Source organism: Mobula birostris, unplaced genomic scaffold, assembly GCF_030028105.1.
Source record: "Mobula birostris isolate sMobBir1 unplaced genomic scaffold, sMobBir1.hap1 scaffold_1250, whole genome shotgun sequence".
Taxonomy (NCBI): domain Eukaryota; kingdom Metazoa; phylum Chordata; class Chondrichthyes; order Myliobatiformes; family Myliobatidae; genus Mobula; species Mobula birostris.
The window spans coordinates 38,352-47,500 of record NW_027274291.1 but is presented as its reverse complement, the minus strand read 5'-3'; the positions used below and the strand labels follow the sequence as shown (position 1 = coordinate 47,500).

The 9,149-nt window shown below is 45.5% G+C and overlaps 1 pseudogene; it reads left to right on the top strand.

Annotated features, from left to right (window-relative positions):
* The first annotated feature begins 1,349 nt into the window (after positions 1–1,349).
* On the top strand, positions 1,350–6,745 carry LOC140192376 (probable G-protein coupled receptor 139; annotated as a pseudogene).
* Positions 6,746–9,149: the final 2,404 nt, after the last annotated feature.

Here is a 9,149-nt window from a genome sequence, read left to right as displayed (position 1 = left end):
CCATACTCACATTCAGCTTTGCTGAGTTTGTAAGCCATTGGGTAGCGTTCGGGTGGATCCTGGTGAAGATACAGGGAGGTTTGATTCATTCATATTGACATTCAGCTTTGCTGAGTTTGTAAGCCATGCGGTAGCGTTCGGGTGGGTCCTGGTGAAGATACAGGGAGGTTTGATTCATCCATACTCTCCCCTAGCTTTGCTGAGTTTGCACGCCACGGGGCAGAGTTTGGAGTGGGTCCCAGTGAAGATACAGGGTGCTATGATTCATCCATACACACCCCCAGCTTCTCTGAGTTTGCACGCCACGGTGTAGGGTTCGGGTTGGGTCATGCTGAGGTTGGTGGTGATAGTGTTTATTCATCACCACAACAGACATTTTCTCGGTTACCCTCTCGGTAGAGACCTCCACAGACGAAATGCATCACAAGTTTGTAATTGGAAGGACATTGCTAACAGTAGGCGATTCAACACAATTTTACAAGCTGCAATGACATAAGTTACTTCAATATTCTTGTGTCTGTCAAATGGTGCCTTTGACATGCATATTTTCAGTGGAAGCACATATAATTGATGCGAAAGCTCAGACTATTCAGCCACCTTTTGGGGGGGGGGGCAACTAATTAACACAAATGTTTAAAAATACCTAAGAATAGAGACCAAAAGGCCCACGGTTACTGTTGTGAGGGCCGACAGATCGACAGACAGGGAATCGAGGGAGACCGATTATGTAGAGATAGTTAGGATCCATTCAATGTGACGTCATGGTTGGCACAGACACTGTGGGCCGAACGGTCTGTTCTTGTGCTTTACCTTCCGCTGTTTATACACGTAAGACAAACGGAGAGAAGCGTCATTTCTTTTCTCAGAGTAAACATTTGATTCAATCGTGATGAAGACAGACACGTTTTTGGAAAAGTTTGTTATACCTCTCGTACCCTCAGGAAGGTTAATGATAATCAAGAAAAAACGATGAGGTTCCATTCAAAGCAATACGATAAAATACTAGAGAAACTCAGCAGGCCAGGTAGTTTCTATGGAAGAGTATTGTCTACGTTTCGGGCTGAAATCCATGATGAGTTGGAAAATAAAAATAAAATTCAGAGTAAGATGGCGGGGCAGTGGAAGTGAAAAAGACGTACAATGTGGTAAGAGATAGGTGACAGCGGGAGTGGGCAGAGGTTAAGTTAATTCTTAAAAAAAGATAAATGGCTGGAGAAAGAAAAATCTGATCGGAGACTGTAGAAGATCATGGCAGAAAGGTAAGGGTGAGAACCGGAGGGAGTTGATGGGCAGGAAAGGAGATAAGGGGAGGGAAGGAAACGGGAGTTGGAGAATGGTGAAGGGGCGGGATGCGCATGAACGGCAGTTCTATTTATCACTGTTCATGGCATCAGGTTTGTGCCAACCCAGACAGAACATAAAGTGTTGCTCCTCTAACCTGTGTGGCCTGATCACGGCACTGGAGGAGGTCATGCACTGACGTGCCGGAATGAGAATGGGAAGTAGAATTGAAATGTGCGTGTTGATTTGATTTCCAGCATCTGCAATTTTTTTTTCGTGCTTGTAGTTGCATTCAGATGAGGAACGATCGGAATTGGTGTGGAATCAGAGTGGAGCGGCCGTTTTACCTTTAGTCGATCTGTTTTACCAATTCCTCAACTGATGGACAAAAGTCACACCGAGACAAACAACAGGGTCTGATGGTATTTAAGAAGATGTTCCCTTTGTTGGATGAATGTTACTCCAAATTTACAGGCCTGAGGACATCACATTATCCATTGTTTGCCGTTTCACAATTAATTGACTAAAAAATCACTAACTGCCACCGCGGGGATTGCATACGTCTGACGTAATCGGTATGGAAATAATTTGAAACTCTTTATTTATAAATCTGTTTATGTCTGTCCCTGTGGAGTCGTAAAATGGTACTAAAAAACCCTAGGCTTCTGCTGCCTTAACATTTCATTTCGGGAGATCGCCTGTAGCACAGGGAGTCGGATTATTGGGCACCGAACATGTCTTCAATGTGGGAAAGTTACAGGAGTGTGCAGAAAACATTGTACGTGTTCATTGCCGTGATTGGAGTTCCTGGTGAGTGAGCAGAACAATTCTTGTTTGGTGTTTCTGTGTGTTAACCGGTGTGGACTGTTTATGATCATTTGACAAGCTTCCAACTTGATGACTGTGCACAAATATCCGACAGAGATATCGATCCTGCCAATCTTAAATGCTGATTTTGCATATTTAATGAGAAATATAGAAACATAGACATAGAAAATAGGTGCAGGAGTAGGCCATTCGACCCTTCGAGCCTGCACCGCCATTTATTATGATCATGGCTGATCATCCAACTCAGAACCCCGCCCCAGCCTTCCCTCCATACCCCCTGATCCCCGTAGCCACAAGGGCTATACCTAACTCCCTCTTAAATATAGCCAATGTACTGGCCTCAACTGCTTCCTGTGGCAGAGAATTCCACAGATTCACCACTCTCTGAGTGAAGAAGCTTTTCCTAATCTCGGTCCTAAAAGGCTTCCCCTTTATCCTCAAACTGTGACCCCTCGTTAGGGACTTCCCCAACATCGGGAACAACCTTCATGCATCTAGCCTGTCTAATCCCTTTAGGATTTTATACGTTTCAATCAGATCCCCCCTCAATCTTCTAAATTCCAACGAGTACAAGCCCAGTTCATCCAGACTTTCTTCATATGAAAGTCCTGCCATCCCAGGAATCAATCTGGTGAAACCTCTTTGTACTCCCTCTATGGCAAGGATGTCTTTCCTCAGATTAGGGGACCAAAACTGCACACAATACTCCAGGTGTGGTCTCACCAAGGCCTTGTACAACTGCAGTAGTACCTCACTGCTCCTGTACTCAAATCCTCTGGCTATAAATGCTAGCATACCATTCGCCTTTTTCACCACCTGCTGTACCTGCATGCCCAATTTCAATGACTGGTGTATAATGACACACAGGTCTCGTTGCACCTCCCCTTTTCCTAATCGGCCACCATTCAGATAATAATCTGTTTTCCTATTTTTGCCACCAAAGTGGATAACTTCACATTTATCCACATTAAATTGCATCTGCCATGAATTTGCCCACTCACCCAACCTATCCAAGTCACTCTGCATCCTCTTAGCATCCTCCTCACAGCTAACACTGCCACCCAGCTTCGTGTCATTCGCAAACTTGGAGATGCTGCATTTAATTCCCTCATCCAAGTCATTAATATATATTGTAAACAACTGGGGTCCCAGCACTGAGCCTTGCGGTACCCCACTAGTCACCGCCTGCCATTCTGAAAAGGTCCCGTTTATTCCCACTCTTTGCTTCCTGTCTGCTAACCAATTCTCCATCCACATCAATACCTTACCCCCAATACCATGTGCTTTAAGTTTGCACACTAATCTCCTGTGTGGGACCTTGTCAAAAGCCTTTTGAAAATCCAAATATACCACATCCACTGGTTCTCCCCTATCCACTCTACTAGTTACATCCTCAAAAAATTCAATGAGATTCGTCAGACATGATTTTCCCTTCACAAATCCATGTTGACTTTGTCCGATGATTTCACCGCTTTCCAAATCTGCTGTTATCACATCTTTCATAACTGACTCCAGCAGTTTCCCCACCACCGACGTTAGGCTAACCGGTCTATAATTCCCCGGTTTCTCTCTCCCTCCTTTTTTAAAAAGTGGGGTTACATTAGCCACCCTCCAATCCTCAGGAACTAGTCCAGAATCTAACGAGTTTTGAAAAATTATCACTAATGCATCCACTATTTCTTGGGCTACTTCCTTAAGCACTCTAGGATGCAGACCATCTGGCCCTGGGGATTTATCTGCCTTCAATCCCTTCAATTTACCTAACACCGCTTCCCTACTAACAAGTATTTCACTCAGTTCCTCCATCTCACTGGACTCTCTGTCCCCTACTATTTCTGGAAGATTATTTATGTCCTCCTTAGTGAAGACAGAACGAAAGTAATTATTCAATTGATCTGCCATGTCCTTGCTCCCCATAATCAATTCACCTGTTTCTGTCTGTAGGGGACCTACATTTGTCTTTACCAGTCTTTTCCTTTTTACACACCTATAAAAGCTTTTACAGTCAGTTTTTATGTTCCCTGCCAGTTTTCTCTCATAATCTTTTTTCCTCTTCCTAATTAAGCCCTTTGTCCTCCTCTGCTGAACTCTGAATTTCTCCCAGTCCTCAGGTGAGCCACTTTCTCTGGCTAATTTGTATGCTGCTTCTTTGGAATTGATACTATCCCTAATTTCTCTTGTCAGCCACGGGTGCACTACCTTCCTTGGTTTATTCTTTTGCCAAACTGGGATGAACAATTGTTGTAGTTCATCCATGCAACCTTTAAATGCTTGCCATTGCATATCCACCGTCAATCCTTTAAGTGGCTTTTTTCCAGTCTATCTTAGCTAATTCACGTCTCATACCTTCAAAGTTACCCCTCTTTAAGTTCAGAACCTTTGTTTATGAATTAACTATGTCACTCTCCATTTAATGAAGAATTCCACCATATTATGGTCACTGTTACCCAAAGGGCCTCTCACGACAAGATTGCAAATTAACCCTTCCTCATTGCTCAAAACCCAGTCCAGAATAGCCTGCTCTCTAGTTGGTTCCTCGACATGTTGGTTCAAAAAACCATCACGCATACATTCCAAGAAATCCTCTTCCTCAGCACCTTTACCAATTTGGTTCACCCAATCTACATGTAGATTGAAGTCACCCATTATAACTGCTGTTCCTTTATTGCACACATTTCTAATTTCCTGTTTAATACCATCTCCGACCTCACTACTACTGTTAGGTGACCTGTACACAACTCCCACCAGCGTCTTCTGCCCCTTAGTGTTACGCAGCTCTACCCATATCGATTCCACATCCTCCCGGCTTATGTCCTTCCTTTCTATCAGATTCTCTGTCTCTCCTGCGCCACAATCGATCGCCAAGAACGTTTCTCCTGTCTTTAATGACACTTTTTCCAGAGTAGTCCCGGTGCAGCTCTCTGACTGGACGGGTTTTGATAGGAATTCGTCCAGATTTATACCCGTGCTGGAGAAAGGCACTTTCCCCCGAAGATGGGATTGGGAGGGTTTTACATTGTGAAATTCACTATTTCTGAGCTATTGATCAGACAGAACACCCAGTTCTCGGATTTATGTTTCCCTTTGGATTCCACTGCCCGTTGGTTAATAATTGGGGCTGGTCACCTGAATGAATGTCAACAGACGTGCTGAACAGTTTTATCCAAGTGCACTACGCTGTAGAATTAATTAATTAATTGAGTCATCAGCTACTGTTTACTAAATTGACCCGGCTTTCCCTCTGAGACCTGTCGTAAACTGCGGCATCGTTTCGTGCTGAAGAAGGATCTTGGCCCGAAACGGTCAGTGTTTGTTCAAATGCATAAATGTTTCTTGAGGTGCAGAGTTCCTCCGGTAATTTGTGTGTGCTGCTTCTCTCCGGATCCCTCAGGCCCAGCAGATGCCGAGCTTCTCATGGCCCCATCAGCGATGGAATCAGGGTTAGCACCGATCACTGTCGTTTATCCAGCTCGCTTTTAGCACGGACGGTTAGTCACAGAACGTCTTATTGGCACAGTGAGGAGAACAGTTCAAAGACAGTGTGACGGTGCCAGATGTTAGATTTGCAGCCGTTTTCACATCCTCGCACAACTGATCGTCAGCCGAAGCTGATCCCGTGTTAATTCCCGGATAATTTGTGCAGTAATGCCCAATGTTTGTTCTCTGCTCTCACTCAGTCGCTGTCTGTCTGACTCTCTCTCTCTCTCTCTCTCTCTCCCTTTCTGTCTCTTCAGTGAACTTAGTGACGATTGTGATCCTGTCCCGGGGAAAGTGCGGCCTCTCTACCTGCACCACTCGCTACCTGGTGACCATGGCAGCGGCCGATCTACTGACTATTGTCTTCGAGATCATTTTCAGTCGAATATATTACTTTATGTTCAGTTTTCTGAGCATTACCCCTGTGTGCAGGGTTATAAATGCACTGAGGTTTGCAGCCACAGACTGTTCTGTCTGGTTCACCGTCACTTTCACCTTTGACCGGTTTGTCGCCATTTGTTGCCAGAAACTGAAAACAAAATATTGCACCGGGAAAACTGCGGCAGTGGTTCTGACAACAACCGGCGTAGTGTTCTGTCTGAAAAACATTCCCCGCTACTTCCTCTGGGAACCCAAAGTAATCATCAATAACGTACCGTGGTTCTGTGAACTTAAGGGAACTATTATCACTAATCCCGGGTGGGTAGCACAGGCTTGGCTGGAGACTGTTTTAACTCCGTTCCTCCCTTTTGTTGCGATCCTGCTGCTCAACGCTCTGACAGTCAGACACATTTTAGTGGCCAGTCGGGTCCGTAAGGGGCTGAAGGGTCAGAGCAAGGGGGAGAACCGCAGTGACCCGGAGATGGAGAGCAGGAGGAGGTCTGTGGTTTTACTCTTCACCCTCTCCGGCAACTTCATCCTCCTGTGGATGACACTGGTCATAAATTTCATATATTATCAGGTCAAAGGAAATGGTTTCAACTTCAACGATTCTGAATGGATATTTCATGAGTTCGGCGTTTTGATGAGGAATTTTAGCTTGTGCACGAACACATTTATTTACGCAGTGACTCAGTCGAAATTCCGAGAGCAGGTGATCAGCGCGGTGAAATATCCGCTCACCTCGGTGCTCCAGTTGATTAATAAAGACGCGCCCTGAGCGCAGCCCAGGTGCAGCTTCAATGTATCCAGTCTGGGCTCCGGATCTTCTTATTCACCGTATCGTCTACAAGCTATTATTCCCGTGCGGTCGTCTTATTGACCGGGACATTGGGAGCAGCAGTGCTGTGGACCGCAAGAAAATGGCGGGGGATAGGAAAGTGCTTGCAAGAGAGTGACGTCTGGGATTGGCTGAGTGGAGTTCTGGAGTGCTTCGTGGGGGCTGAGATTGACAGACAGTGAAAGTGTGTGTGTGTGTGTGTGTGTGTGTGTGTGTCTGTGTGTGTATATTTGAGAGATTACAGAGAAGGTTTGCGAAGATGTTGCCAGGACAAGGTCAATTGTGCTATAGGGAGAGGTTGGACAGGCATGAAACTTAGCATGCTTGTCACTAAACCCAATCTCACTTTCATTAATTCACAACCCTACCCCTGTACATAACCTGACTTCTAACACCGCAACCCCCTTTCACCAAACCTAAATCTGTCCTCCCACAGCATCCCATCCCAACCCCGGAATCCTAATCTGCATTATAACTTCCTACATTCCTGCCCCTTTTCCTAATATGAAAACTAACTTACAAACATCCCTTTCCCTAAATCCTAAACTGGACTCTAAATTGCCTCATTGCTGCCCTAAACCTTAATCTGACCTCTAACACCCCACATCGCTGAACCTAAACTCTAATCTAATCTGACCTCTAGCACCACTCTTCCCTTTCCCTAAACCCTAACCAGACATCTGTCCCGCCGCAATCATGTCCCCTATCGCCAGTCTGACCTCTACCTCCCCACATCCTTGATCTTAAACATATGACCTCTAAGCCAGCTACTTCCCTGTCCCGAGGCGCAAATCGGACCTGAAACACTCCACATGCCTGACCATAAATCATAATTTGAAATCTACATCCGCAGATCCCTGTACCTTACGTCTCCCTAAGAATCATAGTTAGTTTATGGGAATGGGCAAAAAAGTGGTAAATCAAACACAATGTCGGAAGTGTATGGCCATGCACGTTGGTGGAAGAAATAAACGGGCAGACTATTGTTTAGATGGAGAAGGAATTGAAAATGCAGAGATGCAATGGGACTTGGGAATTCTTCTGAAAGATACCTTAAAGATTAACCTCCGGGTTAGGTCGGTGCTGATGAAGGAAAATGCAATGTTGACATTCATTTATAGAGGTATAGAATATAAGAGCAGGGACGCTATGTCGATGCTGTACGGGACATTCCTGAGACCACACTTGGAGTATTGTGTGCAGTTCTGGTCTCCTTATTTTAGAAGTGATATACTGACATTGGAGATGGTTTAGTGAAGATCCCCGAGAATGATTCCAGGTAATGACGGGTTACCATATTAGGAACGTCTGGCAGCTCTTGGCCTGTATTCGCTGGAGTTCAGGAGAACGAGGATGTATCTCATACAAACATACTAAATTTTAAAAGGCTTGAGCAGATTAGATATGGCAAAGTTATTTCCCATGACCAATGAGTCCAGGATAAGAAGGCACGACTTCAGGATTGTAGGACGTCCATTTAGAAGAGATGTGGAGAAATGACTTAAGTCAGGGGGTAGTAAATCGGTGGAATTTGTAGCCACGAGCGGTAAGTCATTGGGTGCATTTCAGGCAGAGATAGATAGGTTTTTATTAGCCAGGGCATCAAAGGGCATGGAGAGAAGGCAGTGGAGTGGGGATGAACGGAAGAATTGCATCAGCCCATAATTGAAGGGGCATTTAAACTCAGGTTGGAGGAGCAACACCTCATATACCGTCTAGGTATTCTCCAGCCCCTTGGGTATTAATATTGAATTCTCCAACTTCCGGTAATTCCCTCCCCTTCCCTTCCCCTATCCCTATGTCACTCTGCCCCCTCCCCCAGCTGCCTACTACCTCCCTCATGGTTCCGCCTCCTTCTACTACCCATTGTTTTCCCCTATTCCTTCTTCACCTTTCCAGCCCACCACCTCTCTGCTTCCCCTCTGCAACCCCTTTATCTTTCCCCTTACTGATTTTTCACCTGGAACCTACCAGCCTTCTCCTTCCCACCTTCCGCCCTCCTTCTTTATAGGGCCTGTGCCCCTTCCCTCGTCAGTCCTGACGAAGGGTGCCGGCCCGAACCGTTGACTGATCGTTTCCGCGGATGCTGCCAGACCTGCTGAGTTCCTCCAGCGTGTTGTGAGAGTTGCCATGATTGAATGGAGAGACGACTCGATGGGACGAATGCCCTACCTCTGTTCCTATACCCTATGGTTTTATGGTCTCTAAATCCTAATCTGAACTAACTCTAATGCATGGGCAAGAGCAACGTGGCAGGGTTGCGTGATTCTGAATCTCGAGTGAAGAGATCAAGAAGCACACGAGGGATGATTTTCCCACCACCCGCATCATCACAACCGAGCCA